This window comes from Canis lupus, chromosome 6 (assembly GCF_003254725.2).
Source record: "Canis lupus dingo isolate Sandy chromosome 6, ASM325472v2, whole genome shotgun sequence".
NCBI lineage: Eukaryota > Metazoa > Chordata > Mammalia > Carnivora > Canidae > Canis > Canis lupus.
In genome coordinates, this window is record NC_064248.1 from 53,410,611 (window position 1) to 53,437,940 (window position 27,330).

The following is a 27,330-nucleotide window of genomic DNA, read 5'->3' on the forward strand; positions in this document are numbered from 1 at the left end:
CTTATTTCTGCTTATAAACCAGTCAATTCTTCCTTGAGTTGATCTATTTTAATACTTCACCAAAGGGGAAGTGGCCAATATAAACAGTCTTATTATTTCCAATCACTTTTTCTAAAGCAGTGGTTCTCAATCAGGATCAGTTTACTCCCTCTGGGGGCATTTGGCAGTGTCATGACTAGGAAGATGTGATGGCATCTATTAGTGGACCCCAGAGATGCTACCGAACATCCTACTATTAATAAGACAGCCACCCACAGCAAAGAATTACCTAGCCTAACATGTCAGTTGTGCTTTTGTGGAGAAATCTTAATCTAGAGAGATCAGCTCAGAATGTACATTGTCTGCTTTCTGACTTATTATGGGTGATAGTATGAAATGTTTACCATTACATAACATGACTTTCCATCTTTTCAACTTTCCAACTATTTTTTGCTAACTAGTTCTAAGGTAACGTTACAAATCTTAAGCCTTTTGTTACATTAATACTTCAAGGTCACAATGTCTTTTTTTTTTTAAGATTTATTTATTTATTCATGAGAGAGAGAGAGAAGCAGAGACGCAGGCAGAGGGAGAAGTAGGCTCCATGCAGGGAACTCGATGTGGGACTTGATCCCAGGACTCCAGGATCACACCCTGAGCCGAAGGCAGACAGTCAACCGCTGAGCCACCCAGGGATCCCTTCAAGCTCACAATTTCTGTGTTCAGGTTGGTCTAAGGGCTGTAAGAAAAATTCAAAAATTCAAAAAAGGCCCTTGTATAATGTGGCTGTTTGTGCACAGCTTTCTTCCAAGGTATGACTCAAAGACTGAAGGTTTTACTTTCCCCAATATTTCAGAGTCCTGTACTGGGGAGGCAGATGAGGAAGAAAGAGAAAAACTAGACAAGACCGTGGGAGGATTTTTAGACTTGAAATGATATATATGATTTCTGTTTACTTTCTTTGACCTGCCACACTATCTTTGTTTGTTTCTGATGTTCATAGAAATGTCTGTTGTTTTAAGCTCTTTGACTTTTTAAAAAGAAATGACACTGTATTGTTCTCATTTCAAAGGCACTTAAGCTTTTAGGAGAAAATGTTCATTGATCAAGGAAGGAAATAAAATTGCTCACCCTTGGATGTTTACTGCCAAATTTTGCATGTGACTCTTTCTGTATTTCCATTCCTATAGCTCTGTAGCATATTATTTTTTCAGATATGTTAATACCTTCATTCACTGGCCTGTGAGTTAGGTGAGTCTGCTTATCTCTATTCTGACTCATGTGTAGGTTTTAAAGCTGAATATTTAGAGGATAAACTTATTCTTATAATTTCTCAGTTCTTTTTAATGATCAATTTTCTCTTCACTTTATTCTAGCAAAATTATATTTTTTTTCCTTTCTTGACTTGAGTGAGAGGGTGCAAGGGTTTATGAATTCCTATGTCTAGAACTAGCAGCCAGATTAGAGCTGTCATGAAAGGATTTTGCCCAATTCACCAGACAATGCATTATCCACGTCTGCAGATGGTGAACTGTAGAGGGTTCTAATAGGGTCTGTAAAGAACATACCAAAGCACTCCATGAGAGAAATAGCCAGTCATTGGATATTTGTTACTCAGAGAACATCAGATGGGAAAGAGAGACAGTAACAGCATTAGCAACTTAAACAGGGCACATCTCCCTTCTCATTAATTTACTCATTTACTCAATAGATTTGGTTTGAGCACCATATGTACCAGGCACCATTCCATAATCTAAGGATACATGAGAGAACAAACAAACAAAGATGCTTGCCCTCTTGGAGCTTACATTCTAATGGGAGAAAGGCAGAGTGAGTTTAATATAAGAGTTAAAAGATGGATTCAGAAACCAACAATAATCTTGACTGAAACATACAGACATTTTTCACTGCATGGAAACATGGAAGCAGAGAATAATCTTTCCAGAAAAGTGCCTCTGAAAAGAAGGGAGATGCAAGTCATGAGATCCATGGCAGGCCTTTATTTTTCTTTAAAATAAGAGATATTATTTAAATGCTAAGGGGAAAGAGTTTGTACAGAAGACAATAGATCAATTAGTGGAATGAGAATTCAGAAGAAGTGACAGGGGATAGAATTCACATCAGGAGATTGAACTGTCCCTCACCAGGGTTTACTATGATAGAAAGATTTCTATACTAGTCACTTTCCAGTCTATTTCCCTCCCTCAGACCCTGCCCACCCTCTTGGCATGTACACAATCTCTCGGACCTTCTGTCTATGTGGAGCATGATATTATGTTGCCACATTTGTTAATAACATCCAAAGGATTATTGACCCTTTTGATCTCACCCTCAACTGACAATGTGATAGAATAAAGCTTGGTAACAAACATGACTTCCAGCTTTGTACACCATTTGATCCCTTTGGTAATTCTGAGAGTCTCATTAAGAGTCTCTCAGATAGATTAAGATAGAGATAGAAATCGATAGAGAGAGATCTGCAAGCCTAGTCTCTTGTGTGACTTCACAGGGAAGCTATTTTTTTAATTAAATGTGAGGATTTCAGGATGTTTTCATAATCTAATTGTTTCTCAGAAATTGAGATGTCCAGTTCCTGCTTGTCTTTTTGCATCTTACTATGACCAACTTTAAAAATGATAGCAAGTGACAATACGAATTTTAAACGACTTATCTTAAATATGCTTTTGAATCGAGCACATGATTTATCTGATCCTGTTTTTAAAAAATCTAGTCCTCTGCTAAGCCTTTGTATATGTTCACACTACCTCATTTTTTTTTCTTTGCAAATGGCACTGATCACGTGAAAGGAAAATAGCAAAGGTTATCCTACTCTGCAAATAAGGTAACTCATCTAATTCTAATAACTATGGTCTAATCTTGGCTCTTCCAATAATACTAAAATAATTGAAAACCACACCATGAACAAGTCGAAAAGCGCCAAAGTGACATAAAACTAATTAATCACTATCAATTTAATATGTGCCCTATCCGTTCAACCAGCTCAGCTCCTCTTGACTTTATGGATGATATTCACTCAGTGCACTGTGCACATCAATTCTCCAGAAAATGGAGTTCTGTCTCTCCTCCACTTGCAAAAGTAGTTTAATACTGTGAACTCTTTCTGTCGTAATTCTTCAGGTCAATCCCATCATCTTGCAGAGACCACCTCCTCCTCAAATGAGTGCATGAACCAGTGCTGTGATTTGCATTGCAGTGTTTTGAAAGTATTTCTGGGCTACATTTCCTTTCTAAAATTGTTCATCTTCTTTCAAGATCACATCGAAGACCTCTTCACTGGCATTTCTATTCCTCACGAAGCACCAGAAAGGTCAATGATAATTTTTTCCTTTATTTATGTGATGTAGGTGGTATTGTGTACCAGATGTAGTTAATCTATTCGTAATAAAGAACATGTCTATCATCCTCAATGCTAATATTTTTCATTCAATACACGGTAAAATACATTAATTATCCTTTATTTCTAGCTTGAACTTAAAAACCTATAGACTCTTTCTAGTTTTTAAGTAAATAAAACCCACTGTATGGCCTTAGGCAAGTAGCTTAAATATACAAAGCAGCCATTTCTTTATCTATCACAAGGGGGGAAACAATACCATTTATCCCACGTAATAAAGTATCTGAAGTGTTGGATAAATGTTATCTATTATTTTGATTCTTACTCTTATTGTTATTATTAATTTGCTGTCCATCTTGAAATGTGTCCCCAAGCATAGTGGCCCTACTCTGCATGAGGAAACGATAAGGAGCATCTAGACTGGATGCTCCAGGTCATCATATCTGCAATAATGGGTTATGGGCTGTGTAAGAGGCCGGTGATTATAGGAGAGTAAGAATTTTAAAGTACAAGACAAAGCTCCTTATGACAGGATCACTGAGGTCATGAAATATCGCAGATCTTGTCAGCGTGATGTTTCAGGGTCATTCCCTGTTTAGATATGTGCCCTAACCTTTGGAAAATAAAGAACTCTTCATGACATTTGCAGATTTATATAATATTGAACTTATTCTTCCAAGCCGGATCTTTCCTGCACAAGGATTTGGAAATATGTATCTGCCTTGAGAGTGGCATTTCTGGGGGCTCCTCCCTTAAGAGGTCTGGGACTCTGCCAACTTCATTGGAGTCAGTGTATGTCAGCCAGGCAAGTTGCTGTTAATACTTTATAGTGACTCTGGGCAGGATAGTAGGTTTTATTATTACCTCCATTGTTTAAAATATATAATTTATTAAGAATAGAAGGTTAGAATATGAAGCAATCCTTTTACCACTGTTTTTCAAATACATGATGAAAATGGTGCTATACTATTCTGGATATGCGAGAACAATCACTGTTTGCTACAGTCATTGTGCCCAAAGCTGGTGGAAAGATTGTGGCAGATAAGGTCTGTCTTCAAAAGCATTCACTCTGAAAAAAAAATAATTCACTCTGGGGCACCTGGGTGGCTCAGGTGGTTAAGCGTCTGCCTGCAACTCAAGTAATGGGATCAAGCCCCACATCAGGGCTCCCTGCTCAGTAGGGAGCCTGCTTCTCCTCCCTCTACTGCTCCCCCTGTTTGTTCTCTCTCTCTCCCTCTCTCTGTCAAATAAATAAAGAAAATCTTTAAAAAAAAAAAGGTTTATTCTATGGGTAGATTTATTTCTCAGCCTCCTTAATTCGTGACTTGGCTGTGGCGCTTGCTTTGGCCAGGGAGATGTTAGGAGGCAGGGTACAAGCAGAGGCTCAAAGAATGCTTTTGTGACGGGAGTGCTGCTTGAGCCTAGTTTTCAGCCTGGAAGAACATGCCTGGGATTGCTGGCTGGCCCCAGCAGGAGGCTGGAGAGAAGCCGGGCACAGCAGAGCTCCTAAGGTAGCCCAGGCTAATCGGCTGCACACAGACACCTGAGAGTAAGTGATGCTAGTCTTAATCCTCTGAGTTTTAGAAGTTTGTTATACAGCATTTTTGGCATGCAGCAGTAGTTGACTATAATCACAGCATGTCACACTGAACTATGTAGCACACCTTGTATTGATTTCTATACTTAATGTAATGAATGTTTGGTTAAGCTCAACCCAGATACCAAAGAACCATCATGAGAGATGCTGACAGATGTAGCACATTAAAGGGGGACCTAGGAAAGACCAGCTAGATGGCTCCCACTCCCTTTCTCTATCATAAATAAATCATACCACTGTGCTTGTGCTGAGCACAGTGCATGAGAGATGCTGTTGGTAACTGATCCTAGACCCCATCCCTAACCCCCCAAGTCAGTTTCAATGGTTGTCCTAGGGATGCCCTTCTGATCTGGAAGGCCATCAGGGCCAATAAGATGTAAAAGCAGAAATATCTGAGTGAGGCTTCTAGGATAAAAGTCTTTTTAAATAAAAAGACTCTAGTGGCCTGCCCCTAGAGGCAAGCTCTTTCAGCCACACCCATCTTTCCTGCATGGACTGTAAATACCATCATCAGCAGAAGAAGTGCAGCAGCCATCTTTTTGTGACCATGAACTGACACCTGCGGAGAAGGCCAAGAGATACAGAGACAGTGGCTCTCCCATGGTTGGACTTCTCAACCAATGCCAGCAGCACCCTGTTTTCCAGGCTCCTAATTATAGAAAAATAACCTCCTCCTTAAGTCAGCCCTCTGTTACCTGCGGCTTGTATAAGCCTCTCTATTGATTGTACTATAGAGCAAGCAAAAAGAAAAAGTCAAGATATAGCATGGCACAGAGTCCCCGTGTTACGCTTATTAGTCTAGTTATTCTCAAAGTCATCATTATATAATATCTATCACTATTAAATCCCCCAATACCTTTATTAACTGAAAATAAAAGCATTAATACCTGAACTTAATCAGTGAATTTCTAAGTTTGTACTGTATTCAAAGAAAAAAGGATGCTTTAAGATTAAGGTATAGACCTTTGGTGAATGAACAAAAGAAATTTTTAGAGTGATAAAGATGAAATGCTTTTGAAAAGGTTATCCATATATCAGAAGCTTAAAACATCAATATCAAATAGTCGGTAAAATTTAGACATACTGTAAGATACAATTAACTTGTCTTCAGAGTATTACAGGTTCTCCTGTAAGCCTAATTGTGCACTCTTTCCATGGCTTTCTTGTATTCGCATAGAGATTAGGAAATCGTTAGCTTAGTCATTAATTGGTAAAGATTTCTTTCCACCAGTGAATTTTCATTGAATATTAACACATGATTAACCCCACATCACACATCAAGAGAAATGATGTGAAACCATGTGAAACCCTGGCAATATTCTGTGACTGTCTGTGACTGTTGAAACCTACTAAATAATTCTAGATCATAGATGCAATGCCTTTGTTCAAATATTAAAATTATGTTCTTCCATTTCATGATAGAAACATGAGTGATGCAATTATAGGTTCTATAAGCCTCGCCCCAGGTAGAGGTCAGTAGAAACTAACATGATCCTTGATTTCTTTTCTCTAAGTCTCTGAAATAGCTAAGGATTTAAGTTACATATGTCATGTATATTTGATTGACACCATAAGGTTTTCATCTAAATTCGAAACCTAACTCTGTTTGGATATATTTGAACATTTTTATTGCATTTAGTCATGAGTCTTGAATTCTGATAAGCTAGAATGTGTGATGTGGCTAGATCATACCAAACAGGTTACTTCTGAAGTTAGTTTGAATCAATAATCCAAAAAGGGAGGGGGGGGGGTGCAGAAAAGGCCATTTTGCTTCAGTTCTGTTGTGAAATAAAATCAAAACCATCAAAATGAAAACTCCCCTCATCACAAATATAATTTGCAATCTATACTGGATATAGAGGAGAAATAGAGAGCAGCTAAAACAGACAGATAAAGCCAAATGAAGGAGCTAAAGGCAAAAGGAAACTAGTGATAGAAACAGAATGTAGGACAGCAGGCAGCCCAGCCAGCACAGTGAAAATGTGAATAAGCACATTCAGTAACCAACCTCCAATCAGGGACGCCTGCTGAACAAGATGCTTCCTCTTCATTAATCTGCCAGAAAATAGAAGGCCTACTTGTCCCATGTCGGAGAGATACGGGATGAGTACCTAGGCAAAGAAATCATTTCTTTTCCTTTAAAGATAATAGGATTGCAGGATGATGGAGAGTGCAGAGGGGAAAAGAGAGGCACTCTCTCTTGCTTGATCTGCATCCCCAATGTCAGTCAGGCAACAACGGGGAAAATAAAATGCAAAAACTTACTTTGTCTGGAATCTATGCCTTTCACTAAATCCTCAAATGATGAAGCACTGGGGTAGGAGAAGGAGACAGTGGAATTAATAAGAGGGATAGAGAATATCCCACACCGTTCTGCACTGATTGTGGAAAGTTATTATTACTGGCTTATTTCTGGTAGCCAGACCTAAAAAGGACATCTGTGATGTCCCTTTCCATGGGTTCACACTCTTAAGGATATTTGCTCAAGAGATGCCATCCCGCCCTCTCCCCAGTAACAGTTGCTGTAGGTTGAAGCTGTTAGAAAGAGATAACAGGCCCAAAATGGAGTCATCCATGCCAAGCCCAGACCAAGACTTAATACCTAACCTAATTGAAGTTTCAACCTCCTCTGGGAATATAATCCTAACTGGTCAGTCTCAAATTTCCTGGTCAGTACCAGGGAAGTAATCCACTTTCTAGACCTTTTTCATCCCTTGGAGGAAGGTGACCATGCCTGAAACAATCCATTCTTTACCCCCTTCTGCCCAGTATTTTGCTCAGCTTCTCAGAGCTTCTTTCTGTCTGCTACATGGGATGCTGCCTGAGTCATGAATCTTTGAATACAGCCAATTAGATTTTCAAATTTACTCAGCTGAATTTTGTTTTTTAACAAAGCTCTGTGTAAAAATCAGAGCATTGAAATGCCATTCAGGATTAGTTCTCAAGGGGGAGCAGTCAAAAGGGGAGGAAACAGGAATTGGGGCATAATTTTCCTTTTCTTTCTGCTTTCTTGCAACAGTCCAAGATCTTAGAGTGAAGAAGAGAAGAGCCATGGACTCAAGGAGTATACAGTCCTTCAGACCAGCATCCCCACATAGAGATGTCTGTTATTTCCATTTTTAAGGAGATTTTGAGCTTTGAATAGTCATGAGAGGCCAGTGTGATGTGGCCACTGGATGTCTCTCTTCAGTTTCATTTTTCTCCCCCTTATCAGCTCCTACAATTCCAAACAGATCAACCCTGCTTTCCTCTGTGGTGGGCACTTACTGGTTCCGAAGAAAACCTACCTGTTTTACCTCTTACCTGCTACCCTGCCCCTCCACTACCCTATATTTCTGGTCCTCTGATGTGACCCAGACACTCTTTCTTCCAGAAAATTATTCAACCAGGCAGACTTCAGTGCTCTCTCCTATCTGCACCTTTGGTATCTTGAGAATGCATCTATTCCAGCCAGTTCATAATAGACAGTTATTTGAAAGACTATTAATTAATTTAAAGACAAGACCTTAATTTTTCGTCTTTTCATCCTGAACAGCCAATACACAATAGATGCTCCAAAGCATACATTTCTTAGTGAGCTAAAGAGTTGCTTTTTTTTTCTCTTTATATTATATTTGATGCCAGTTCCTTTCTTAGCCAAAGGAAAAAAAAAGTGCTTGTTAATTCAATCCAATTGATAGGGCCCATTCTTCACCCTTGACATTTACTTGGTAAGTTCTCCACCTGCATTAGGATTGTAGACATAGATTTTGGTAATAGTTTAGTATAATGTTCCAAATTATGGGTTGCTGGGGACAGACTCTGACTTATCAGTTTGCCTCTTTGTATTTAAGTCATATTTTTTCTCAAAAAAGAGCTGTGGGTGAGCTCAGGAATGCAACAAAAATCCAACTCCTACAGAAGAAGAAAAAAGCTGCTAAATGAGGCAAGAGAGCAGTGTCCAGGCATCTCAGGGGGCAGCCCTGTTATTTCTCAGACTTTTTTTTAAAGATTTTATTTGATAGAGAGAGCACAAACAGGGGGAGCAGCAAGCAGATGAAGATGGAGAAGCAGGCTCCCCCTTGAACAGAGATCCCCATGTGGGGCTAGATCCCAGACCCTGGGATTATGACCTGAGCCAAAGGCAGATGCTTAACCGATTGAGCCACCCAGGTGCCCCTACTTCTCAGAGGTGTTAAGATGTCATTGGCAGTTCTGCAATGTCGAGTCCAGCCCAGTGGATCTGACTCTCCACAGACGACAGCCCCATGTGTGCTTGCTTCAGTCTTGGTTCATGCAAATCAGCCAGTTATCCATTTCCTAAACTGACTCCCTAGAGAAAGTGGTGATGGTTGGTAGTCATCTGATCATAATTTCTGTGACCAGGAGCCTGGTAGGAGTCCCTTTGATTTCAGCCCCACTGTTTTCCTGTCTGCAAAAAACAAAAGGAAAAAGGTTTTAATCAGGCCTCCATTTACATCACACAAGATCCTCATGGGGGTGCAATTTTCTCTCTTTTTCTCTTTCATTGAGCTTCAGTTCTATTTTTATATCAGGATCAAGAATTAGCCCAGAAGAATGAGGACTCTCATTTGAATCACAAATATTAAGTTGGGACTACTAATATTAAGCCAATGCTTAGAGAAACCAGTTTCAGGAACACCTTGTGTTGGCTCCTCACCATGTTTAGTATTGATAAGTAGGATACAAATCTTCATTGTCCTGCTTGAGACCAGTCCTGTAGTTTTGTGGAATGAGTACGATTTCCCATAGGAAGAAGTCAATGAGAAGTGTCACTTCTGGTGGCATCTGGCAGCAGCCCCAGAATTCCAGTCCCCAAAAAGAAACTGAGGCATCTTTTTCAGATGCAGCAAGTCAGGTTCCAGAGTGTGGGTTATAAACACCTAGCTCCAGGAGAGGCATAGAAAAAAAAAGCAGCAATACCTCTTCCTAATGGCATGGCTAACTGACACATTTTTAAACTAAAATATGTTACAACTAGCACTCTGCATCCCTCTCTCTTCCAATCCCCACATAGAAATAATGACACGGTTTTTGTCTTAAGAAGTATTGACCTAATGGGTAAATATTGATCTGACCATGACTAACTGAAATGGGATTGAAGTTGACAGGGAGGAAGAGCTCCCAATAAATAACCGTAGTAGTGTCCCTAAACCCATTACCCAAATTATTCGGTGGTTAACACCTTAAAAAAAATCCACCTTCCGATTTCACAGATTTCTTTTCTACTGCATGTCAGAGCAGAGCAGAGTGTATGTGGAACAGATGGTCGCCATGTACACACCCCATACTTAGTGTCGTGCCAAGCTTATGCTTCCTTCACTTTCTTCATGAAAACAGGCATGCTGAAAATATGTTTGCGGATGGCACAGAAATGCTGTGCACATTTTAGCCGTCATGGCAAAGCAGGAAAAATTCAGAGCCATAACAAGTAAAAACAAAAACCACTGAAAAGTAATTTTTCCCTCCACCAGGCAATAGTCATTTCCATGCCCGAACATGGCAAGTCACAAATGCATTGTGTTAAGTGCCATTCAAAGAAAAGAGGGGTGGGTATTATGGCATCAAGACAGAAAATCTTGGAATAGGATCAGGCGTCTCATGCTCTAACAAAGGGTGTTCAATTCTTGTCAATTTCAGAAAGCAGGCCTGTGCTTCCATGGTGAGGGAAGCAGCAAAGGAAGAAGAAAACGAGCTGGCTTATTAAATGTCACCTAGTTTTGCACTTTGGTGTCTGCCCAGAATATTGCAATTTGCCTCTTTTTTTGCTTTAATATTTTATATCATGTAAAGCACAATCCCCTTAGGCAGTTTAGAGCTGTGAATTGAGCAAATATTATAATTAACAAAGAAAACATTAAAATATTAAAAATAATAATAGCTGCTGAGCTCTTAAGCTATTATTTAGCTTGCCAAACCACATCACATCTGAGTCTATTTGTGGACTACCTCCTTGTATTCTGGATTATCCTGAAGTTAACAATGGATCTTAAAAAACCAGGCATCTGTAATCTCCTATCCTACAGAGTAAAGGTTTGCTCATAGGAAGCCTGTCCTAGATATTGCATCAGTAACATACACAAAGCAAGTTCCTTCCTCTAAGTTATTTTTTACACCATGGGTCATTAACATTTCATAATATTTAGATTTGGAAGAGAGCTTGGAGATCAGTTCATTCATGTCTTCCAAAATATGGGAATTGATTTTATTGACTCATAAGCAGTAGACTGTCCACTTATGCCACAATGCTTGATATTTCCAGAGACAGCCAGCTCCCTGTCAACTTTTATTTCAGCAGGTACAAGTCTGGTTTCATTAGTCCAAGGAATAACCACTCATCACCATCTAGGACCCAAATCCTTTTTAAGAAGTACAAATATAAAGATAAATAATGAAGAAGTCCTGCCCTCAAGGAGCTCATAACCTAGTTAGGGATCTTGACAAATAAACAATTTCAATGCAATGTGATAACTATTGTTGGAAAAGAAATCTACTATGGTCATTTTTCATCAAACTCTTTACTTTTCCTTATGACTTTTACCTCAGCTTGCAATTACATATTTATTAGTACAATTATCTGTTTAATTACTGTCTCCCTTGTTAAAACATTAGCTTCATAAAAAAGAAACTAAATCTGTTCAGCAGTTATCTCTAGATGTCTGTGTCTCAAACACATAATAAATCTGTGTTGAATAAATGTGAATGATCGATGAATTTTAGAAAGGCAATGCTAGTGAGATAAGGATGCTCCAAGTGGACAAGCAGCATCTTCAAAGGCAGGAGATGAGGGGAGCACTTTAAGGAGTCACCAGTATTTCGGCTTGGAAGAAACTTAGAGCAAGACATGAGGAAGCCTAGAGGTAAGACTGGATAGGGAATGGCCTAAACTACAAAGAATCTTTATATTGTGCTAAGGAATTTTGATTTGTTTCTGTTTACAACAAGGATCCATGAACAGACTGCAAGCAGAAGAGTGACATTGTCAGTTCACATTCTGGAGGGACTGGTCTGTCACAGTGGTGGAGCATAGGTGAAGGGAGAGTGAAGTAGAAGTTGCCATGATGCACAGAGGCCATGGATGTGAAAGTAGAGAGAAAAGGGTCTTTCAACAAGTAAGAAAGATCACATGAGGGGGATGCAAGGATTTATCACTGCCTCCAGTGATAAAGAGTTCCGCCTTGGTAGAACTAAACAGGGATATAAAATACTGTGGGAAGTTTTTCTCTTTCTTGGAGAAGATGTTATATTGGAGTTCTCTTTGAAAGTAGAGATAAATGGTAATTATATAATTCTGGAGCTCATTAGAGAGATTTAGGCTACAGAAAGTGATTTGAGAAGGATCAAAATATAGATAATAATTAAAACCCAAGCAGGAATGATTTCCCAGCAAAGCTTGTGTAGATGAGATGAGTGCAAAACAATGAAGGACAGTGAGAAGACAGTAAGAAGGGGCAGTAAAAGAGTTAGAAAGAAACAAAACAAAATAAAACAAAAGCAACCCAGAGCAGAACAACATTAAGGAAATCATGACAGGAAAGAATTTTGAAAGACAAAGAACTCAAGAGCAAGCAAATATAACAGTTAACTGTGTCAATATGGCAGAGTGGGAAGGTAGGACCAGAGCTGGAAAATCTTTATCATTATATTCAAAATTTAAGTCCTACATGATTTTGATGACAGCCATAGAGAAGTAAAAAAAAAAAAAAAAAGTGGAAGCCAGGGAGCTGTCTTTAATTTCAGGGCCAGCTCTACATAGTATAATATTGCCTATTTATTATTCTGAATCAAGTTTTCCCTTCATATAGATGGTTAAGAGTCTGGGGAGGAAGGGAGTGCAAATTTTATGAGTTTCAATGAAAAACTATAGTAAATATTTTATTTTGTTTCAACAAATATTTATCGAGCATCTGCTATGTGTCAAGCTCTATGCTAGGTGTTAGAGACACAAAGATGAATAAGCCATGATCCCTGCCCCAAAGGGGCTCAAAACACATTTAGGGAGACACAAATACACACTTCAATATGGTAAACGCTACAGTAAAGGTATATGGAGATGGTATGGTAATAGAAAAGATGCAATTGTTGGCTTTGCCTAGGCTAGTCAGGAACAGAGGTTGCAGAGAAGAAAGGGCACTTTTAATGGGACCTGGAAAAATCGAGAAGATAATATGGGCATACCTCCTTTTAGTGGAGGTTATATGTTTCTGGAAATGAATGAACTAATGAATGATTAAGCAATATGAGCTGTCTTTGTGTCATGGTCCCCATGGAAATGCATCATACACAAACCAGCTGTGGAATTCTCTTTAAATGCCCTCAAGCATGGCAAATTTCAAGCTATAATTTTATTCACATGCTGTTCATACAATAGTAGAGCAATCCTCCCAAGCTGTGGGGATCTATATGTTTTTTATAAGGTAAAAGTACTTATCCCAGTCTTTAACTTTTGCTGATCTTTGCTTTCTAATTAATTGACTATTACTTTGAATGTATCACAGAATATATAAAACTTCATGATACAGTTTTTTGGCAATTTTGCAGTACCTCCAGTAGTACCACTTCATTGTCAGCTATGAATGGTCAGAACTGTTTACCAAAAGGTGAAATAGACGTAGAAAGAGAGACTGGGGAGTAGTAAAGGTGGAATTAAAAATAAAACAGATAGGGGTATAGGGGTGAGTGGGTGGCTCAGTCAGTTGAGCATCCAACTCTTGGTTTTGCCTCAGGTCATGGTCTCAGGGTTGTGAGACTGAGCCCCACATCAGGCTCTGCTCTCAGCATAGAATCTGCTTGGGATTCTCTTTCTCTCCCTCTCCCTCCCCCTGTGCCCTCTCCCCCACTTGTATTCTCTCTCTCTCCCTCTCTCTCAAATAAATCAATAAAATCTTTTAAAAAATAAAATAAAAGTAAAACAGCATAGCATCATTAAACTGAAGCGTCTTGTGGAAAGCTCCTTACTGCTCATTGACTGAGAGGCTAGATTAGTCATCAGTCACATCGATACATTAAATGATAGATAGATAGATAGATAGATAGATAGATAGATAGATAGATGATAGATAGATATAAAGAAGGTAGGAGCATGAATATATAAAATATTTCTGAGATAACACTTTAATGAATGTGTGTTACATAAGGCAGCATTAGTTGTGAGATACAGAAAATAGAAGACAATTAAATCCCAGCATGTATAAGCATGTGCATTCATGAAAGTAAATGTGTAAGAAGCCAGTGTGGCTAGAGTGGAGTGTGCGTGGTATACAGGGATAAGAGATAAAATTGGAAAAAGGTTAAGTTCTTTGTAGATTGTGAATGTTGCTGTATGTTATCCTAAAAATATGGGCAATATTATACAGCAAGAAGTAGCCTTCAAATTTTAAATAGAAAAATGGCATAATCCTAACACTGATGGAAATATGGAGAAATTATTGGAAGCTGGACAAGGTGAAGGCAGAGAAACCAGCTGGGAAGTTGAGAGACCCTGAGAGCCTGACCAAAGCCCAGGACAGCAGGATTGAAAGAAGCTGGGTGTGTCCCACAGGATGCCTAAGGGATAAGAGAGTTCCTTCACACAAAGTAATTGAAAGTCAAAGATTCCCAGTAGTGGAACTGAAGAGCAGTCTGTCCAACCAACAGAAACACAAAAGGGCCTCAAGAAAGTCAGCTTCAATCACAGTTCAATCCCAGAGAGTTCCAACACTAGATCACAGCAACTGTTTCAATCCAGTAAGTTATTACTCTTCCCTCCTTTCCCACCCACAAGAACAATTCAATCCTAGAGAACCCAAAAGCAACCTGGTCTCTGGAAGAGGAGAACCTGTACTTAATAAGGCAATGAGAAGTCTCGCTTATCTCAGTCACTCCCTGCAGAACACTAACCTGAAGCAGACCCCAGCAAGGGGAGGGAAGACATTTGATCCTCACATAAAGTCGGTACTTTATTATTGCACTGAACTAGATATACCAATTAATAAAGAGACACCTTTTTAGTGTTTAGAAGTAACAGGAAGATTTTTTTATCTCTGACCAAAAAAGTCATAGCACTCACTTTAGATTTTACCCTAAGATCAGAGATAAATGAACTCTTGGGGGCAGGTTTGAATGGGTATGGCAGAAAGATAAAGTAGTTTTAGGAGTAACCTTCCAGACTTTCTGTTCATATAAAGCAGTTTAAGAAATAAATTACTGTTAAATAGTTCATGCCTTCTGAGTTCTTTTTCTCTTCCCATTTCTCTCTGAGATAACCCCCCTCCTGAATTTGGTGTTTATAATTTCCATTAATTTATTTTCCTTCGACTACATATATGCTAATCGCTCAAAAATGTATACAAATTTTTTTTACAAAGCTTTGCACTTCAAATCAATGGTGTCATACTCTATATATTCTTAAGCTACTAGTTTTCCCAGGAAATCATAATTACAGATTCTATAACTGCAATTGTATAGAGTATTCATTAGTATAAAGAATTCTCCTAGGTGAACATAGCATATTGTACCTATTGTTTATGGATATTTAAGTTGTTTCTATTTTCTTGCTATTATGAATAATGGTGCTCTGAACATTCTTGTGCTTACTGGATATTTAAGTTGTTTCTATTTTCTTGCTATTATGAATAATGGGGCTCTGAACATTCTAGTACTTTCTTTTTTTTATGTTCAAGAATTTCTTTAGAATATGTATCTAACAGTGAAATTGTTGGCTCTGTTTTTTTCCACCTATATTATATAGAATGTAATTAACCACATCCTTGGTTAATGATACACTCTCATCATTATGATTTGTTCATGCCTACTTACTTTTATCTGGTTAGTTCAAACTACTTCCTTATAAAACTTGAATGTGAAGAATATGTTCCCCTTAAATCATGACCTTACTTCTCCTTACCCCAAAGTAATCATTCATCTGAATTCTATTATTATTGTTCCCTTGTTTTCTTTTTACTATATTTTTAACTGAAAGAAAATGAAAAACCAGCATATCAAAATTTGCAAGATATAGCTAAAGAATACCAAGAGGGAAACTTTTAGCACTATAAGCCAGTATTAGCAAAAAGGAAGGTCTAAAATCAATAACTTAAGTTACATCTAAAATAAACAGGGGGTTCCCATTTATTTTAGGTGGAACTTAAATTATTGGGATTGAAAACACAAAGTAAGCTCAAGAGATTATAAAGATCAGAGCACAAATCCATAAAATAGAAAAGACAATAGATAAAATCAGTGAAACCAAAAGCTGGTAGTTTTTTTTAAAATAAAATCAATAAAATTGACATATTTCTGCTCAAGCTGATTAGGAAAAAAGAGAAAAGGTTACCAGTATTGTAAACGAGCAGTAACATCATTACAGATTTTAAAAGACTGATGAGACAATATTATGAACAACTTTGTGCCAGTCAGTTCAATAACTGAGACAAAGTAGACAAATTCTCTGAATGAGACAAATTACCAAACTCACTCAAGAAGGAGTAAATAAAAAAAAAATAAATAAAAATAATAAAAAATAAATAAATAAAAAATAAAATAAAATAAAAATAAATAAAAAAAAAAGAAGGAGTAAATAACCTAATAGACTTATACATATTTTTAAAGTGAATTGGTAAAAATTTTCTGACAAAGAAAGCTGCAGATGCCTTTACTGGTAAATTCTACCAAACATAAAGAAGGAGTAATATAAAGTCTACACAAACTCTTGCAATCAAGGAGGAGATAATACTTTCAACTCATCCTGCAAGGCCAGCATTACTTTCATTTCAAAACTAGACAAAAACAACAGAAAGAAACTAGACTAGTATCTTTCATGAACAAAGATACAAACATCTTACAAAATGTTAGCAAATTCAATCCAACAATACATGAAAAGTCTATTACATCATGACCAAATCGGATTCTTCCCAGGAATCAAAACATTTGAAATTGATTTAACATTTGAAAATCAATCAATATAATTTACCATATCAGCAGACTAAAAGGGAAGATTGATAGGACTCTCTCAGTAGATGCAAAAAATCTAGTTGACAAAATTTATATCCATTTCCGATTTTTAAAAAATGAAATACTTAGTCATAAATACGAAAATATGAAAGACATGTTGAACAAAAACTGTAAAAGTTTTTGAGGGATATTAAAGATCTAGAATAAAAGATATTTTATTGTTTTCATGAATTGAAAGGGTTAATATTGCTAAGATATTAGTTCTTTCCAAATTGATCTATAGATTAAATGCAATTCCAATCAAAAACCTAGCAGCCTTTTGTTGAAAAGCTGATTTTAAAATGTAAAAATTCCATGGTGCAGATCCCTGGGTGGCTTAGCAGTTTAGCGCCTGCCTTCCACCTAGGACGTGATCCTGGAGTCTGGGGATTGAGTCCCACACTTGGCTCCCTGCAGAGAGAGCCTGCTCCTCCCTCTGCCTGTATTTCTGTCTGTCTGTCTCTCTCTCTCTCTCTTTCTCTGTGTCTCATGAATGGATAAAAAAAAAAATCTTTAAAATAAATAAAAATAAAAATAAATAAAAATTCCATGGAAAAGCAAAGGAAATAGAAAAGCCAAAAAATACATTGAGTTGGAGGACTTTAATGCACTACAAGATTTATCTAAAGTCTTGAAACCTATATACTTATAAGGCTTATTTATTGTAGTTTATTTACTTATAAACCTACAAACAATAGTAAAAACAGCATGGAGTTGGGGTCAAGATAGACAAATAGACTGATGGAACAAAATAGAATTCACAAATAGAATCACAATCAAGCCAGTTGATTTTTGACAACAGTGAAAGGCAATTCAGTTGTAAAAGTAATAGTTTTTTCAATAAATGGTCCTGAAAAATTGAATACATATATATGCAAGAAGAAACAGCAGAAGTTCAATCTATACTTCACATCATATAAGAAAGGAACTCAAAGTGGATTTTAAGCTTAAATGTAAAAACTAAAATTGTAAGCTTTCTAGAAAAAAAAATCTTTGTGATCTTGAATTAGGCAAATATTTCTTAGATGTACACCCAAAACAAGATCTATAAAAGAAAAAATGTTTGCTAAAAGACATTGTTAAAAGAATGAAAAGACAAGGCATAATCTTGAAGAAAATATTTGTGAATCAGATATCTGATAAAGAACTTGTAGGAAAGTATTAATGACTTCATTTCATATAAACATAAGTTAACTTCCAAACAGTTATATAGAGGACTAAAAGTGTATCTGGTATTTAAATAATCTGAACCAGTTCTGCAAGTGACTGCGATTTGTATTACTGTGAAGATATGTAAATGTAGTCATTACAATTTAAAAAGTATTCCCCATAACTTCTTATTTTCTACATTCCCTCCCCTATTCTTCAAAGGTTTTCCTTTCAGTAAGCAATTTTCCTATGTTCTCAATGTATTCCTTTTTGGTAGGAATCCAGAAGAATTAGATTGAATGGAAAAGCCTTTGGCATTTCAGCACTGGGGTTCACAAATTGAAATGCCTCCTCTATCATACATAATGGAGGTCTTGTCTATCTGTGACAACAGGAAGTTTCCTTATTCATTCTTCATTTGCTGCTGTTTAATTTAATTAACAACCTCCCTTCCCAATAAAAATTCACTTATACCTCCTGGGAGAGAAATATATATATATATATATGAAGAATTCTCAAAATTCAAGAAGAAAACAAACGAAAAAATAGAGTAAAAATATGGACAGAAACTTCAATAAAGAAGACATATGTTAGCTATTAAGCACTTGAAAAACATTCATCTTCATTTGTCATTACAGAAATTTAAATTAAAACCACTATGAGATACCACTAGAAACCTGTTAGAATGGCTAAAATTAAAAAGGCTGACCATACCAATAGCAGGTGAAGATATGGAAGAGCTGGAATATTTATATATTACTGGTGAGAATGTAAAATGGAGAAGGTTTTTTTGTTTGTTTGTTTAGTTTCTTATGGAGTTAAACTTACAGTCTGCCACATATACAGCCATCCTACTTTTAGAGATTTACTAGAGAGAAGGCAAAGCATATGTCCTTACAAAGACTTGTTCATAAATGCTCATAACAGCTTTACTTGTAATAGCCAAGAACTGAAACAACTCTTAGACCCAGCAGTAGGCGAATGGATGAACAGACCAAGGTAATCACTATTTAGCAAAGTGGAATTAACTCACCGATCTATGCAACAATATAGATGAAACTCAAAATAATCATACTGAATGTAAGAAGCTGGATTTTTAAAAATGTATATTGTATGTTTTCATTTATATAAAATTCTAGGAAATGAAAGCTAATTTGTAGTGACAGAGAGTAATGTCTGCCTGGACCAAGGTAGGTGTGTAATAGACAGGAGGGGTGGCAGTTAGGGGCATGAAGAAACATTGGGGACAAAGGATATATTTATTATCTTAATAGTGATAATGATTTCATGGAATATATATGTATCAAAACTTTTTCAAATTGTACACTTTAAACGTGTGTAAGTTGAACTGTAATAAAACATTTCCCCTTATGAGGATGTTTTCATTTATCTATTCTTCTAGTTCTCTTCAATTTTCTATTATATATTTGGAAGCCATGTGATTAGTTGTATAGCTTATTATTATTATGGACTCCTGTTTAATGGAACTATATACCATTATGGTATGGCTATAGTGTGGTGAGGGCTGTTTAAGATCCTCTGAGAACTATATTCCCTTTCTTCCACAGTAAAGAATGTTTCGTTTGGTGTGTGGCCCAGAATAAAGTATACATTTCCCAGGGACTTTTCAATTTAAGTGTCAACATTTGGTAAAGTTTTGACAAATGGGTAGTAAATGAAATGAGCATAACTTCCCCTTTTATCTTTAAAGAGAAAAGATACTCTCATTTCCTCCTTTCTAACATACTGTTGCTTGAACTTAAGGGAAAGTAACAAGATGGGAGGAGCTTGGATCCTTATTCATCCTTATGGAACAATGTGGAATATATTAGCCCTGGACTAATTATTAGATTATTATCAGAAAGAGAGAGATACAGAGAAAGAAAAATATTTCTGTATTGTTCACCCCCCAACCAGTGATTTGAGATCTCTATTTTCTGCCAAACTTATATACTATTATACAATTTGATAACTATACTAGGGTAGCTCTCTTAATAAACCTGAAAATATAAGGTGATCAGAAGATCTCAAATATCAGAACATGGAAAGATGATGAATCTTTTGCTGCTAAAATTTTTTTTCAACTTTAGCCATATCTTAGAAGGTAGACAGTATTCTTAAGGATGTAGCACAAAGAAGAAATATAGGGAAGATTCAAAATGGTGGTGGTTACAATTTTTCCTCACTCTCAGCAAAGTTCTTTAGAAAAGAGATGAATTCAGGATAGAACAATTCAGTCTACAAGTAGAAGAGAACTTTGAGAAAAAAATTAAAAGAGCTTTTTGTCTATGGCCTCCGGTAGAAGCAGACTTGGAATCTAGCCATTTGGAGCCTTGCATGGTTGCAAAAGCCAATCACTTTTTGTTCCCCAGATGTATTAAACTCTTACAAGTGATAGAATCAAAGCTGAAATGTACATGGCTTGTAAGTTAATTTTCAACTTATGTAATATTTGAAGCAAGTACTGGTCAGAGCAACAAAAAGATGTTTATATAAAATATAAGAATCAAAAATAATCTTACAAAAAGCATCTAGGATATCGTCACAATTTCTGTGCAACCAAGTAACAAGAAAACTTAAAAATTAAAATTAAAAAATAAATAAGTAATATAGAATAATTCATGTGGTACTAACTTACTTAATATTTTATTTTCGGTGAACAATTTGTTTTATTGATGCATTATGTTTTAAGCCCAGCAGTATAAATTGTAACATTTCACAATGCCTAAACTCTGATGAAATTATTAACATGTCATAACAAGTCGAGTAGAAAAATCATAGAGAGACTGTTAACAATTTAATAGTTCTAGCTCATGGGGGAATACTAATCCCACTGAAGTACAGAAGTTATGGTTATTATGATTAAGAACATATAAGAAGAGAAATAGGAAATGTGAAATTCATATTAAAACTATGATATAAAATGCAATTATTATAAAGTGACAGCAAGTCGTGCAGTAAAATTTAAGCTAACTTTTCTCAGAAGCTATTACCTTGTGAGTCTACACATTTATACAGATATTTGTCCCACATGGAGAGTACCTGGCACTCCCATGTGGATTAACCTTTCCCCATATGGTTACTTCCAGATGTAGGAAGCACTGTCGGTAGTCCTCCCAGATATCTTTTGCACCTTCTTACGATTTTTAGGAACCTCCCTCCTGCCTTCCCTGCATTTTCCCTTTCTTGTTGAGGGGCTTCTCATGCCAGTGGAGTAGCTTTGCCCACAGGCACAGAGAGTGGGAGTGCTGGGAATTTATAACCATGAAGGAGGCTCTGAGCCAATGGCCGATCTGTGAGGCCAGATGAAAGCTCAGCTCTGGGCTGTTGCAGGGGGATAACTGATGCAGAGCTTACACTCCAGAGATGCCACTACCAGAAGAGACAGAAACAACCCTCCGCAGTACTTGTCCTGAAATTGCCTCTTTTCTTGGCTGCTTCCCTTTTCCCCTGTTCTTTTCCAACTCCTACTTTGCTAGTTTCTCCAAGGAGCACTTCCTCAATAAATCATTTGCACAGGAATCTGCCTTCATGGCTTACTTCTGAAAAACCTGACTTAGGACTAAGCTTGGACAGCAATAACAAAAATAAAGTTTGGGGGTGGGATTAGAGCAGTTGGGTTGTTTTGATTCTAACAAAACAATAATTATATAATTACGTAAAATTTAAGTTATCAATTGATAGAACGATTCATAGAATTGAAACTAAAGCATTTTTAAGAAAAATGATTATAAGATTGAATAAAAAAAGACTTAGTAGAAAACTACAGTACAGCCTTTAAGTAAATAGGCATTTCCATTGGAAAGCAATCAGATGCTCTAGGCTATGGGTTAGTAACTTGTTTTTAAGAAAAGTGTGTTATGGTAGCATAGATGTGGTTTTTAGCACTACACCCTGCAAAGCAGTACACAATAATCAGGCACCTCTATAGTGGGGCTTCTCAACTTCTACAAGAATGACATTGTAGGCCAGATAATTCTTTTTTTTTAAGATAATTCTTTATTGTTGGAAGGTGTTGTATGCATCATAGGATGTTAGACAGTATCCCTAGCCTCTACCTACTAGATACCAGTAGTACTCCCACCCAGTCATGACAATCAAAAAGGTCTCCAGACCTTATTAGATGTCCCATGGAAGCAAAACTATTTTCATGCTATATTGGTTCATAAGACAAGATACTTTTTAAAGAAATCCTTACCTATTTAATAGCAAAGCTATTTCACACAGAATTACAGAATTAATCATGTAGAGATAGTTGTGATATTTTTTTCCAAATGGAGCTCTTACCAATATATATTTAAAGTCTGATCATAAAGATATAAATATTTTTCTCTGTTTCCAGTTATTGAAATGGACATAATTACTAACAAACTATCTTTTCAGCTATAGGCTAGACATAAATGTCTTTCACAGTTGTCTGTAAGACACAGTATAGTACATGAACAATTTCTTTTGTAAATAAGGTCATGAGATTACTCAGATTTTGCAGGAGGGGTGGGAGGTGGAGGGATGAAGGGAAGATTACCAAAGGTATAGTTACCTGGATTTCAGCAGGACATTGATAGGAAAGGAAACTCTGAGCTGGGAAATATTATGGTTAATTGGTTTATATCCAAAGAGTGTACACTACTGAATCAATATCACCTGAAAAGGGTTAAGGCAGTATGAAACAGATCAGTGTGCGTGCAGCCCTCTCTCACTCAAAGAGAAATCAATGATTTCAATGATGACCTAGAAAGTATGCTTATGAAGTGTGCCGATACAAAGTTTAAAGAAATTTGGATATATTTGATGACGGAATAAAATTTTAAACATCTGAAAAAAAATTATCAAATTTAACAAAATAAAAGAAAGGAAGAAATGGAGAACTCAACATATTAGCTTCAAAATAAGTCAACTGCTCCTTTAAACATTTTCCTCTGTCAGTGGCAGGATGCAGCCTCACAGCTCCTGTACTACAGCAGGTTCTTCAGGCCTCTCTGGAAGCATGGCTGGAATACATGACCTCTACTCCACAGGTGGCATCACTGCCCAACTGAGGCCTCATTAGTGTGTCCGATTGCAGGAGATGCCTAAGTCATTCTCTACTAACCATGCCCACTCTGAATCCATCCTAGCAGCCAGAGAGCTCTCTCTGAGACACACAGGTGTCGCACACCTGTGTCTCTGGCTGAAAACTCGGATGCAGTTTCCTATAGCTTAGAAGAAAATCCTCTAGCAACTGCCTCTACCTCCTTCTCCAGGCTCTCCTATCTCTCCTGTCTCATGCTTTTATTGTCTATTAATATCAAATTACAGATAGTTTTGTCTGTCAAATAATCACGTTATTTCTTACTTCTGTGAGTTCACTCAGGTGCCTCTGTCTATAATGACCTTTCCATATTTACTCATAGCGCTAAAACTTATTCATCCATCATGACTTAATTCAGGCATGATTTCCTTCAGAAGACTTCCCCTTACTTCCTGGGTTAGAGAGACAATTTCTTTTTTCCCTTCTTTCTCATTACACTCTCCCTCATGCATCAGTCAGAGTCCAGGGTCAAATTTGTTTTATTTTTCATTATGCTAGTAGGTGAAGTTTCAAGTGTGCTGAGGAGAGGTATCAACACTTGGAGTCTTTATTAGTTTGCAAGGCAGCTATAACAATATACTACATACTAGGTGGCTTAAACAACAGAATGTGTTTTCTCACAGCCCTGAAAGCTAGAGGTCCAAGATCAAAGTGTTGGCAGTTTGGTTCTGAGGTTCTCAGGCCTCTTTCCTTGGCCTACATATGGCTGCCTTCTCACTGGGTGCTCATTCTTCTATACACACACCCATGGTAAGTCTTGATTTCCTATCTTATAAAGACACCAATCAGATTAGGTTAGGGCCACCCTAATTTTAACTTAAATCAGTTTTTAGAGGGCCTATCTCCAAGTACAGTTACATTCTAAGATACTAGGAATTGGGGCTTCAGCATGTAAATTTTGAGGTGGTGCAATCAGCCCATAACAGAGTCCAAATGGGATTGGTCAGTTTTTGACCTCACTTCTTTCCAGAAGCCTGGAGATGGAAGGTTTATCCCAGAGCCTGCTCCCTCACAGCAAACGTCTGCCATTACTTTCTCTGCACGCTATCATAGTCAAAGGCTTGAGATGTGGGGAAGAAGTGGTGACCTGCTCCTGCCTGAGAAAAATTCAAACTTGCTTTTGTTTTTCAGGGACTTTTTTTTTTTTTTTTTTTTTTTGCCAAAACATTCCTTTACTCCTCTGACTCTTCTTCTGTATGAATGAAGTAGGGTCTTCACCAATTTATTCTACTCCAGGCTCTGATACAGTTAACATGAAATATCCATGTAAAATTGACACGCTAGCTGACAATTCCTCCCACATTTATTTCAGCAGTTCTGCTATGTTAATGTGATTATCCCCATTTACAGACAGGGAAACTGAGGCTACAGAGGATTGTGATTTTCCAAGATTGCACACTTATGAGTGGTAGACCTGGGATTTGAACCACAGTCCACATAATCCCTGAACTCTTTCTATTATGTCATACTTTCTTGACACCCAGAAAGTCCTTAAACATTTTTACTGATTTGAGAATTATACCAACAGCTGTGTAGTTCTTCCTAAATTTATTTGACTGTAAATAAAACAACATAATTGTACTTTAAATTAAACAATCTTGGTCACAAATAAAAATAACAGATCATAAGATCTTGGTAGATATATCTGCTTAGATTTAAAAATGATGTCTAGAATGACTTGTAGGCCACCTGGGTGGCACAGCTGGTAAAGCTGCAGACTCTTAGTTCTGGCTCAGGTCGGGATCTTAGAGTTGTGAGATTGAGCCCTTTGTCCAGCTCCATGCTCAGTGGACAGTCTACTTCAGATTCTCCTCCTCTCTCTTTGCCCCTCCTGCTTGTGTTCTCTCTCTCTTAAATAAATAATAATAAAAAATAGATGACTCGCTATTAGAAATTTAATCTATATGTTCTAATTTTTTGTTTAGACACAGCAAATATTGCAAATGAAAGTAGTTCAACCACTTTTCTTTCACTTAGAACAAAAATGAACAAAATAAAGCAAAATGAAGATAAAGTAAATCATTTTTCCTTTCATATTTATTATTCCAGCATTTAAAAATATAAACATGATCTTTGGCTCAAGGTCCATTTTATCTCTGGTTGCACCTTGGGGACAATTTGCTTTCCATGTGATAGGGATCCTTTTGCCTTCAGAGTTGTCCATTCTAACTAGGCTGTACTTATCCGCAAGTTAATAGATAGAAGCTAATTCAGGCTCTCAATAGTCTGTACACTTTCAGTCTCTCCTTCAGAGTCTTTGTGGTTTCACACGGAATGTGGATTTTGTTTTCAGATCAACTATTGTTACTCAGCATGTGCTACTGTGCTATACAGTGATGACTGGTCAAGCCTGCTCTTTTGGTTTGCCAGAGTATTACAGTGGTTCCTTTTTTTTTTTTTTTTATTTATTTATTTATTTTTTTTATTTTGACCAGTGGAGATCTTCTTTAGATCTAAGAAGACCTTCTCAAGGTTGAATTTGTAGCCAAGGGGAAGGAGATCTTGAGCTAACTTTACTCCATGAAAAAGAAAGGAGAAAAAAAAGTAGAGGACTTACCAAAAGTTTTACTTAAAATTCTAGACTTTTAATTATGCTGCTGAATTTAAGAACGTAGGAAATACATCTTGTTTCTGAATGAATTAAAAGCTGAAGCCATTCCAAATTGTTTTGAGCCATGTTTTCACAATGTTAATTTATTTAAGCTGTTCAGCCCTCATCTCAGATCACATCCATCATAATAATGATAACACTTTTAGATCTAGGACACAATTTGTCATTTAAAAGAAATGCATGGAATGCTATATTTAAGACACCTTATTTTAAACTTCAACAAATCTCTAAAGCAAATATCCCCTGCCCTCTAGCTCCATTTGTTAATTCTTCATTAAAATGCATCTTTTTCTCACTGTTCTAATGAGCATACCCACCCATTTACCATAAAATCATTATTAAATATTGATCAGCACCCTAGCTTCAACCAAAAAGTATGGTATGTAGTTAATCATAGTTTCAAAGAGAAGCTTTTGTATTTTAAACACATTGTGGAACTTTTTAAGGCAAATTATGTAAAGATTAGTTCTTAGATTTTAAACTATGCCTTTAAACTTCAAATTACATAGGAAAAAAAAACTCTGATAGTAGCAATAGGATAATGAGGGAATTAAAAACATGCCATAGAAAAATGAGGGATATTTCTCTTGAAAAATAACTCAGAAGGAAGGGAGGTGGTGCAGGCTCTGAAGCCACATGTCTGGCTTCAAATCTCTGCCCAGTACTCACCCAGGGGACGATACTGGGCAGTTCACTTAAGCTCCTTATGCTTCCATGTCTTCATCTGTAAAATGGCAGTAAAAGTAATTTTTATTTCATGAGTTATTATGAAAGTTAAGTCAATTTAACACACATGAAGGCTTTAAACAATGTCTTTGTTTTCTTTGCTCAATTAATATTAGCATAGTATCCTAATCTATTGGCAAATACTGGGAATTGTCAGAAGTCAGATTTAACCTTGGATAGATCCTATAAATTAAAGTAGGATCCATAGTGGAAATCACAGGAAGACAGATTTGAACTCTAAGACATACAATTGGAAAAGACTGCCTTGGGGGATGAAGCGTATTTCCTATCTCCTATGATTTTTAAGTCAAGGCTGGATAGCCACATGATGGGGAGGTTAAGGGGAGAATGGATGAACTAAATTTTAAATTCTGTCCAATCCTGGATTTCTATATTTTACTTCAAGGCAACTGCTATCATCTAATAGGCTTTATTTTATCAGACTGTACATATTTTTATACTAACGAATATACCTCCTTCCTCCTCTAGATTGAGAGTCCTTAATGATGAGATCACTCTCAGATTCATCATTATTTACCTTTAATCTCCAGCAAATTTGCACCTTATTCACAGCAGTAGCTCAATAGTCTATGTTTAAATAATTAAACATACATTTCTGTATCCATCAGCAGGTTATTCTCCAGAAAACCATCCAGTTTACCTATCCTTGCTGGTAACGCCCTGATGTCAGGTGTCTTTGAGGTAATAATGAGGCTTATGATATTTTATGCTGTTTTATTTTACATTTATTAGTTGCTACAAGTAGTTAGTAGATTTTTTTTTTAATTTTTTATTTATTTATGATAGTCACACAGAGAGAGAGAGAGGCAGAGACACAGGCAGAAGGAGAAGCAGGCTCCATGCACCCGGAG

At 36.8% G+C, this 27,330-nt stretch overlaps 2 long non-coding RNA genes across 3 annotated transcripts in view; one reads left to right on the plus strand and one right to left on the minus strand.

Annotated features, from left to right (window-relative positions):
• LOC112640808 (uncharacterized) overlaps nt 1-27,330 on the plus strand; it is a 481,961-nt gene that overhangs the window by 400,686 nt on the left and 53,945 nt on the right. The window lies entirely within an intron of this gene.
• LOC112640809 (uncharacterized) lies at nt 542-27,227 on the minus strand. Of its 2 annotated transcripts, XR_004816760.2 has the most exons (4): nt 26,402-27,225; nt 7,197-9,342; nt 6,940-7,042; nt 542-718 (listed from the first exon to the last, which is right to left on the minus strand). It is a non-coding gene; the product is annotated as an uncharacterized LOC112640809 (long non-coding RNA). The 2 variants fall into 2 exon arrangements; XR_003124263.3 differs by having other exon boundaries at nt 6,940-9,342; nt 26,402-27,227.